This window comes from Corylus avellana, chromosome ca1 (genome assembly GCF_901000735.1).
Source record: "Corylus avellana chromosome ca1, CavTom2PMs-1.0".
Classification (NCBI taxonomy): Eukaryota; Viridiplantae; Streptophyta; class Magnoliopsida; order Fagales; family Betulaceae; genus Corylus; species Corylus avellana.
This window is the reverse complement of record NC_081541.1, coordinates 22,351,434-22,362,658: the sequence shown is the minus strand read 5'-3', so window position 1 is coordinate 22,362,658 and position 11,225 is coordinate 22,351,434.

Below are 11,225 nucleotides of genomic sequence, written 5' to 3'. Positions count from 1 at the left end.
AAAATTTTAAAAAAAAATAATCTGCGATCGATCGCACAATGTGTACGATCGATCGCAGTACCAGAAGGTGTTCGAGATTTTGCGATCGATCGCACAATCGTGTGCGATCGATCGCAGTACCAGAAGGTGTTTGTGATGTTGCGATCGATCGCACAATCGTGTGCGATCGAGCGCAGACCCAGACCCAGGGAACCAAATTACTTACATATGCAAACCAGTTTCATTTCTGAATTTAAGATCAAATTTCATACAAATTTATTAACTTTAGTTATCAAGAATCTCACCATAACTAACTACTAAAACTAGAAGAAATTATTAACTGAATGACAAACCCGCTCCAAACTATCTAATAACTAGGATGCAAAAGAAACTATTTTCCGCCAAGAGGTTTAGTAGATTCATTCCTCCAGCTTGCAATTAATAGAAGTAAATGAGTACTATGATCCTTATTCAAATCTATAAGAATGTGTTCAAGACAAAGCAGTGACAAGTATTAAGAAAAAAACAAAAGAAATATTAAACCAGGTCATACCCTGATCATTAGTTCATGCAAATCAATTACATTAAAATAAAGCGCAATAGATTATACAAGAAAGGTGAAAATAGTGCTTAATTTTAAAAATTAGCTTGCATGAAAAGAAGAATATTCACTGCTTATGCAAGGAAAGGAAAAGGTAGAGTCACATACAGAACTGTTGGTATAATTGCCCATAATACTCCTAAATTACAGAAAGCTTTGTTTTTTACGGATTCTAGTTATAAATCAATCTAACTGTAATGGACGCTACCAACCTAGTTTGTAATGTAGAGAGCCTCCACCATCTCAACGGATCCGTTATGTACTACAGCAGCCACCTGGATATGCACAGAAGTCAATAATAGAAAAGAGACCAAAAACAAAACTGGAGCATGTTATAAATTGTCTCCTTAGAATAGAAAATTTTATTGTAAACAGTATTACAGGGAGAAAGCATGAAAAATGTTTGCATATGTATGCATAACCAAATTAGATATCAAGTTACACCACAAAAATTAGAAGCTGGTTATATAATGAAAGACAACCAATTATGGCTAATTAAGTAAATCCCAAAAGAGTAAATAAAACACAACGTCAAATAAAGGCATACCTTCTTCTAGTCTTTTCCATATTTCCGATAGGCTTCATAAAAATGCTCAAGCTCCTCCTTGCTCCATTGAGGTCCTAACTTATCAGAATATTCCCTTTTCTGTGCATAAAATACAGCAGCCAAAATATTAAAAAAAATATATATCCACACTTTGAAGCTTTAAAGTCAACTCAACTAAGCCTTAATCTTTGTATACTGGGTTGGTTTATGGACCTCAATAACAAATTATGTTTGCCCACATAAATACATTCCCATGCAAACAAGAGGCTCAATTGATGATCCTATATATTTTGTTGTTCTATCCTATCTGAAATTATCCTTTCTATTGCCACAAAGATTGAATGTGTCGAATACAAGAGGCCATCATTTTGAAGATCCTATCAGATACTTCAAAATTTCATAAAAGGCCCACACTACATTCTACCCTCCATAAAAACTAACCAACAAAGGTTTATTAAACTTGGTTAACAAGTGTAACCAAACCAAGACATAGAGAGTCAAAGTACAACAAAGAAGAATAATGGTTACAAATAAATGAACAAATAACGAGTCAGATAGGTATTAATTAAGTTATAGGAAAAGTAGAGGAAAACAAAACTTGTTTAGGATCCAAGAGAACATGTTTATTGATTTGGAATGTGCATCAATTCCTAGTCCTAAGTTGAATGTCAAAGCATATTTGATCACCTAATCCATATTGAAAAAGGATCTCTCTGCCCAAATTGTTTCCTTTTGCTGAAAAATAATGAAAGAAAAATGATTGTTTTGGATAACCAAAGCTAACATACCAGCTCAAATTGGCTTGAAATGCAATGCTCAAACTCCTCCACAACCTTACTTAGCACAGATTCAACCAGATTTCCCTCCCTGAAATTTAACAAATTTATTTTGAATTACGATACAAATTTCTATCCGTAAACCATATATGTTCTATCCTCAGCATCTGATGTATGTGAAAAATGGGCTAAAAGTAATAGAAATTTCTATTTTAATGAAAAACAGAGATACTAAAGTCCCTAATTCTTTGAGAATCCTGATCCCTGAATACATACTTGTTCCAGATCAGACGCCTCAAACGTAGGAATTCCCATTTCCTGCACAGCCACCAGGAAATTCCTCACATTCTCAAAGTACTGAAATGCGGACAATGCGGCCCCATCAAGAACCAGAGCAGAATCACATGGACTTTCCACCACCTAAAAAGAAATCAAACTATTGCTTAAACATCCCAAATTGAAAAACAAAAAAGACACAGAATTTAAATGAAGATAAGGATGAGGAAAAGGCTAACCTTGGGCACAGCTTCAGAGTAAACCTTGTTGAGCACATTGCAGAGAATGATCCCACTTCTCAATCCCAGCCTGAACTCCTGCTCCGACGGCTCCGCCGGCAAATCCTTCGCCCCCACTACTCCCACCATCTTCCTCAGCCACCCCGCCGCTTCGTTCCTTCTCGACGCTATCAATCACCAAAACAAAACAAACCCATCAACCATTCTCTTCCATTCATTCACCACAACTAACACATCTTATACCTCTTTATCCTATAATTATGAAAATGATATAATATAAAGGGCAAACATATCATGAATAATGGCTTAAAACTACAAAACGACACCTATCATTGGAAACAAAAGCCGAAAACCACAAATATTGGCAAAGTTTAAAAGTTTAACACCTTTTAGAGAAGACTACTATGCATTAACACTACTTCACCACATCAGACAACAATCTTCAAACTAATCTAAATGCTCACAAGCAACGTAACTCAAAATGACTAACCTCATCAAAATCATCAAAAATATGTGAGAACTGCCCCATGAACCAAACCTGCCAAGGGAGAAAACTATTAAATATATGTTTTACAATCTATGGCCAGGAAAATTTCAAAACACAAAATAAAATACTTATCTGCATCCTCTTCCTTGCCAATTCATCCTTATAAGCAATTTGAGTAATCTACCACAATGAACCAATATATAATATCAAAGACAATAAGAATGAAACCCAACATGATAGAGAAAGAAATACTAAAAATGTGTTTGTTCATGAAACATATTAAAGTAAGAACCTGCTTGGGTGGTTTAACTTTCTTGTACTCTTATCATCCTGCATACACTTAAAAATAAAATTTAGAAAGATATTATTACTCCCTTGCATTGTTTACTCAAAGCTCTTTAACCTTGATAAACATGTCAAGGGAGATTTACTAACTCAAAAGTTCTTGAACCAAAAATTTTGCGAATATCTTAACATAATATAAACCAAATAAAAAGTACCAACAAATATACATTACCAAACAGATCACGATCAACAAATACTCAAATACACAATAGCAAATAGAAAGCACCAACAACTATCCAAATACATAGTATCAAAAAATATATCTCAAATAGATGGTATCAAAAAGTACATCCTAAATAAATGGTTATTCCAAAGCTCCCTCAATTGTTGGCTTCACTTGATGCACCTCCAAGCAAGCTCCCTCCAGACCTAAGAAGAATAGAATTTCATATAATGATCAATAAGCTTTTTAACGATTACTTAGTATGTATGTTTTTGTAAAATTAATGCATAGATATAGTTTCACTAACCCTCCAATACGTGACATTAAGAACTCAACAGTGGCTTTCAATTTGTTGGTTTCCTCAACGTTGGCTTGCAAATTCTCCCTATACTGATGAAGTTCGATTCTAGTCTGTTGAAGCTCGCTTTGAGTATCTTCTTGTCTTTTCCTACACTCGTCATGGTTGTCGAAGTGGGTGAACGCTTGAGATGAAGTACTTAAAGGGTAGGAATAAGACCGCATCCCATTCCTCTAACATGACCAGATCGTCGGCCCCATAGCACTTGTGTGACTATTTCTTGCATTCGGTCCTCGACACTTGTCCCCTCCACACTACCTTCCTCTAAGGCCTCACTGGTTGTTAATTCTTGCATCTGAAGCTGCACAAGTCATAGTTGGCCTTAGTTTAATATATACTTCATGCAAGTTTACTATTCATGTACTTCACTAATCAACTTAATGATTGGAGCGTAAACATTTACTTACATATAGACTTTTACATTTGTCGTTCACAAACTCTTTATCTTTTCTTCTTGTATGGGTAGCCTCATATAGTTCAACAGGATTGGGCTTCACTTTTGTTTCTTGTTCCTACACATAATACATATAATCAAAGTTTACACTAAATAATGTTACTTTAATTAAATTATAAAAAAGAGATACTTACCTTTTTGTAAATGACGTTAACAAATGAACAAGTGCCAGCTGTGTGATTTGTTTCCAATTTGCTTCTGTTTTTTATATTTCGTGCAGACTTTTTCTATAAAATTTGGAGAAAAAAAAAAACACAATTATTCATAAAATGTCCTCAAGTGCATGCAAATTATATCAATCTGAATTTTCTAATCAGTATAATAATATATATTTACCTTCCATTTATCATCATCAAATGAGTCGCATATTAGGTTCCACTGTTCAGGACCATATCCTGCTGGCACGTTTTCCCTCCCAATAGCCTTAGCCTTGGCAATCCCCTCATCATCGTCTTTATCAATGCCTTCAAAATATTTTTTGTAGTGGTCCCTATACAAGTTCGAACGAATCCTAGCATATGCAGGACCCAATTTATTTTCAACAGCTTTGACGTGCTCGTATCGTCCCATATTCAGTGCGAAATTTGACTGATACATAATAGATAAGAAAACAATGATAAAAAATGTGTCACATTATTTTTTCATACGAAACATATTCTTAAACATTACATTGATATTCATACCTGAACATGAAATAATAACTTGCTCTTTTCCTCAACTAGGACCTTTTTCCATTCACCGTGATGGAGTTCGCACATGTTACGAATAATCTCCCCAATCTTGCTTGCAAACCATGATGCATTATCGCCTACAGGTGCCCGGTGTCTATTTGGGATGTTTAGCACTAAGGGGCCATTCTTAAGTACGTGCTCACTCAACTTCTTACACCTGGCCTTACCCCTTACACTTTTGACAGACGTGGTAGCTGTTACGCAAAACATGGTAACGTAGTAAGTTATATGGTCAAATGTCTATAACAAACCAAAATAATACAAAAACAACATTTCATAAACATATAATTCATGAACTTACAAGATGCAGTAAGGGCGCCTCCCTGTGAATCCAATCCTGCCACTGAGTGAATAGGATTATTAGACTCGTGTGAAGGATGCCTATCCATTGACTCGAGGAGGAGGAGGGGGGGGGGCGAGGGCGCCATTTGCATATCTGTATCACCAAACCCAGAATTGGGAGTCAGACTCTCATGCTCGTCAATAAGGCCCCGACCTTGACCTTTGCCTCGGCCTCGTGCTACTGGAACACGTTTACGTCCTGTTGTTGTCATTGTTATGATCAATCTGCAAACAACTCAAAAACCAAAAAATTTTAGTCAAATTATAACCATATAGTATGTTCAATATTTTTGACAAACATACAATAATCATGCTAGTAAAAAAAAAAATCAAACACCACAATACATGTATATATATATATATAGAGAGAGAGAGAGCATCAACTTCATTAAATATGCTAATACACTTTGTACTTACACCAAATGTGAGCTTATGTTTAACACATATCATCATCAGATTCATATTCAGAATCTGTATCACTGTTACTTGAAGATGATTGTTTGTGTTCAGAGTCCTCTTCGTGTTCAGAGTCTATATCGTTGTCACTACATAACTCCTCTTCTTCATCAAAGTTTGTATCATAGTCCTCGTTCGGCAAGTTATCGTTGGCAAACATGCTTCCATCAAGTTGAATATATAATTCATCAATTGCTATTGTCGCATCATCTCTACGTAATTGAGTGGAGGCTTCAACATTTGCTTCATCAACAAAGACCATATTACCCCCAACACATTCACCTTCCTGGTATACGTCATCACTGAGTCTTTTGTCATCTTCTATATTATCTCCCTTTTGTACTGTTGGAATATCATAGATGTCTATATTGATCCACTTCTGCATCACTTTCCAATTACCACCCAATTTGGGATCATCCAAGTAAAACACTTGCGAAGCTTGACATGCTAAGATGAACGGGTCGGATTCACACCATGTACGAGAAGTATTCACAATCGTGAAGCCTTGGTCCATTTGTACTCCTGTTGCACTCCCAGTGTCCCACCAATCGCACTCAAACAAGTACACGAGATTTTGGCTAGGGTAACGTAACTCTAGAATATTTTTTAACTCACCATAATACTCAGTTATTGAGGTTTCGTCCTCACCTGAAACAGAAACACCACTGTTCTGAGTAGTACGAGTTTTTGCACATTCTTTCGTGTGGTACCTAACCCCATTCACGATGCAACCTCTATACGATCTAACATGACGATCAGGCCCACATGCAAGATCATATAATTATTTTGAGCCATTGTCTGCAGTACACCCACTATTGTATAAACGTTTATGGAACCAACGTTCAAAGTTAGCCTCATGCTTTTTATCAATGTCACGGCCGCCTTCTCTTTTGATCATATTATAATGTTCACTGCATGAAAAATAAACGTATTCGTAAATGATCATCAACGCTAAAATTATAACATGTCGTAACAGGTAAAACACAAAGACCATTACTAAACTTACTCCAAATATGAGGCCGTTTCGTTACAGTTGGTAAGCACATACCATCGTGCCCTACCAAAATCATTAGCATCCAGTGTTACTAATTTAGCTGCTCCTAACGGCCGAACTCGTTGGGAGAACACATCCAAGCGCTGGCTCATTTCTACAATATCAACGTCAACATTTCTCCGTTCACGGTTCCATCTTGTCTCAATCCCCCGAAGATACCTGGAACAGAAGGTCAAGCTCTCCTCAGCTAGGTAACACTCGGCAATAGACCCCTCTGGACGCGCTTTGTTACGCGTCCACTTCTTATATCTTCCAAGTTCTCTTTCGAACGGATACATCCAACGGTTTTGTACAGGACCAGCAAGCTCGGCCTCCCGAGGTAAATGAAGTGCTAGATGGATCATAACATCAAAAAAAGCTGGCGGAAATATTTTTTCCATTTTGCATAAAATTATTACAATGTCGACTTTCATTTGTTTCAGGATATCAACTTTCAACGTCCGTGCACATAACTGCGTAAAAAAGGTACTCAACTCGGTCAATGTTGTTCGTATTTCCGACGTAGAGAAATTTCGAATTGCAATAGGAAGCAAGTGCTGTAAGAAGACATGACAATCGTGGCTTTTCATACCCGAAATTTTACCAGGAAGGTTGTTCACACATCAACCAATGTTAGATGCATACCCGTCAGAAAATTTAACACCTGACAACCACTCACATAAACTCTTCTTCTCATCTCTTGTCAATGTGTACTTCGCAAGTGGCATCCTATAAGTTTCACCATTTGGCTGCACATGCAATTCTTTACGTATACCCATCAACTGTAAATCTCTTCGTGCCTTGACTGTGTCCTTGGTCTTCCCATCAATATTCATCAACGTACCATAAGATACTTTCACATATGTTCTTCTCAATATGCATTACATCTAAATTGTGACGTACTTTCAAACTTGACCAGTAAGGCAACTCAAAGAAAATACTTCTCTTCTTCCAATTCAACACAACATCTGTGTACTTTCTCTTTCTCCCGCTTGTTTTTCGAAATTGTAAACCCTCAGCATCCCTTAGCTGTTTCAACAATTGACTTGCAGACAATTCTTCAGGTTCCAATCTATGCTCCTCTGTACCATCGAACAAATCTCCTCTTTTGCGCCATGGATGCTCTTGAGGAAGCCACCGACGATGACACATGAAGCACACCTTATGCCCATACTTCAAATACCTGAACGATGTATCCTTATTACATACTGGACATGCAAGATTTCCATTTGTAGACCACCCAGATAATTTTCCATATGCGGGAAAATCATTTATAGTCCATAGTAATGTCGCATGCAATTGAAATGTCTCTTTCTTTGATACATCGTACATGCATATGCCTTCATTCCATAAATCTTTCAAGTCATCAGCCAATGGGCGCAAATATACATCAAGATTCTTTCCGGGATCTGAAGGCCCAGGGATAATAAGGGACAACATCAAATTTGGACTCTTCATACACATCCACGGAGGGAGATTGTACACCGTTAACATTACTGCCCATATGCTATATGTTGTACTCATATTACCATATGGGTTGAAACCATCACTTGCTAAACCAAGCCACACATTGCGGGAATCACTTGCAAACCACTCATGTCTTTTATCAAACTCTTTCCATACAATAGAATCGGCAGGGTGTCTGAGAGTATTGCCATCATCTTCTCGACCTTCTTTGTGCCACCGCATTTCCTTGGCCATTTCTTTTGTCATAAACAACCGTTGTAACCTTGATTTTATTGGGAAATACCGTAAGACCTTTTGAGGAATATTACTTTTTTTGCCTTTGCCATCAATCCATCTTGAATTGTTGCACTTTGGGCATACCACTTTGTCTACATGTTCTTTCCAAAAAAGCACACAACCATTCATGCATGCGTGTATCTTATCGTAACCGAATCCCACGTGTCGCCTAAACTGTATTGCTTCTCTATACGAGCGTGGCAATATCTCTCCATCTGGGAGGGCCGTCTTTATCAAGTCAATCATCATATCAAATGCCTTGTTACTCATGTTGCAGAACGCCTTTATATGAAGCATCTTCAGTACAAAAGCAATTTGTGTAAATTTCTTGCAGCCTGGATAAAGTTCTCGTAAACCATCTTCCCAAAATTGGTAGAAGGAGCTTGTTTGTTCGTGATCATCAGTTGTGGGGCCCTGTGAAGTAGAGGATTCTCCGATGTTAGCATCAACAAATGTCCCCATACATACATCGTCTAACAATTCTTCAACTGCATCAACCTCCTCCATCATTTCAGTTGTATGTGTGTGCATGTTTGTAGAAGTGTTTACCCTAAAATGATCTTCTTCCCCGTGAAATATCCATCGAGTGTATGCCGGAGTAAATCCATTTATATACAAGTGACCCTTCACCTCGCTAATATGAGAATAATATCGATTTGCACAATCACGGCATGGACACTTTGTCATATCACGTGAATCAACTGATTTAACTGCCATTTCCATGAATTCTTCCACACGTTTTTGAAATCGCTCTGAACATCGAGTACTTTCCTGCATCCAACTCCTATCCATATTGATGTCCCTATTAGAGGTTATTCGTTACGTACATGTACGCACACAAGGGAATTAGAAGATCAGATTCTTAAGAATTAATAAAAGTAAATGGGAGGTCTGTTCTCAAGTATTGATGCTAGCTCAATGCCATGTTACCTAACAAAATATTCTAGAAGTGGGTTAGTAGTTTAGAACAAATTTCTATTTGTAATTTATTTACTTGTTTAGCTCAATGACAGTTTTACATTTTTTACCATTGTTGTTAGCTTTGATATTTATTATAGAATTTTGTCTTGCTTCAAGTTTACTGTGCTACTTTCTTATTGAACTTAAATGGAAAAGACAATACAATCATGTACTATACCAACTTTGATAACATAAGTTGATGTGAACTAGAAAATTAATAACATAATCCTAATATAAGAATAAGACTTAATAGTAATAAACAAGTAATAATAAGAGAAGAAGCAAGGTTTAATAGGTTACAAGAGAAGAAGAGAGGTTTAATGCAACCACAAGAGAAGAAGGGAGAGATGCAGTGGGAATACAAGTTTTCAGACGATCACGTGTGCGATCGATTGCACCACCAGAGAGGTTTTACTTGTAGTGAGTGCGATCGATCGCACTATCAGGGGCTTCAGCACGTAGTGCGATTGATCGCACCACCAGAGAGGTTTTACTTGTAGTGAGTGCGATCGATCGCACTATCAGGGGCTTCAGCATGTAGTGCGATCGATCGCACCACCAGAGAGGTTTTTACTTGTAGTGAGTGCGATCGATCGCACTATTAGGTATCCCACAAACAAGTTAGTTTATGCATTACTCCAATCAACACATATCTCTACAAACCCCACATTTATACAGGTAAACAATTAATGACATGGCTATACATGACCGTGTGTGCACCCACCCACCCGTGCATATGAATACATACACATAAAAACATGTAAAAACCACTAATCAAACATTTACTTCTATACGTACATTTTTCCTTCTGCCACTATCCAACAATCTGAAGCCAACACTTGTTGAGATTAAGACCCTCTATATTTTTTACCCTAAAAGTGCTGCAAAGGGTAATATAGCTCTTATTACAAGTTCCTCACAAACTGATGTGGTAGTCCACATGGCACTCTTATATGGACTACCACATTAGTTACTAAATAATTAAATTTAGTTGTCAAATTTTGTTGCTTAATTTTTTCAGTCATGTTGGTACCACGTGGCACTTTGGGTCTACCAAGTTGCTTTTTTTATACGTAATTCAATCTTATTAAAAGCGTAAAGGCTACAATCCTAGTACACAAAAAGTATACAAGAGAAACCCCCTACTATAGTAAAAAAGAACAAAACTCCAAAAAATCAAGATAAGTAGAAAATGGCAGACTATTTATCGCCGTCATCCATGTGTAAAGTGATTTGAACATAGTATTTTTCAGCTCTAACACCTAAGTATCTTGATCTTCAAAGCTCTTTACATTCCGCTCTCTCCAAATACAACATTAAACATAAATGAGCCAACCTCCAAACTTCCAAAACATTACAACTTTCCATTTGTCCCCTCCAACTCACCAACAATTCTCTCACGCTTTCAAGCAAGACCCAAACAATGCCAAACAAAAGGAAAAGCGAACTCTATATTTCTCTTTCTATTTCAAAAATGGAGAAATAATATGATCAATAGATCCCTCACTCTTCTTGCACATACAACACCAATCCACCACCATGGTGTTCCTCTTTCTCAAATTATCCAAAGTCGAGATTTTCCCTAAATGCCGCCGTCCACACAAAGAATGTCACTTCTTTTTTTTTTGATAAGTATAAAAATTAAAAAATTTAAAAAGAAGTGACATTCTCCACACAAAGAATGTCACTTTTAAGGGACCCTCAACATACTCAAATACTCTTCCAAGGAAAATGA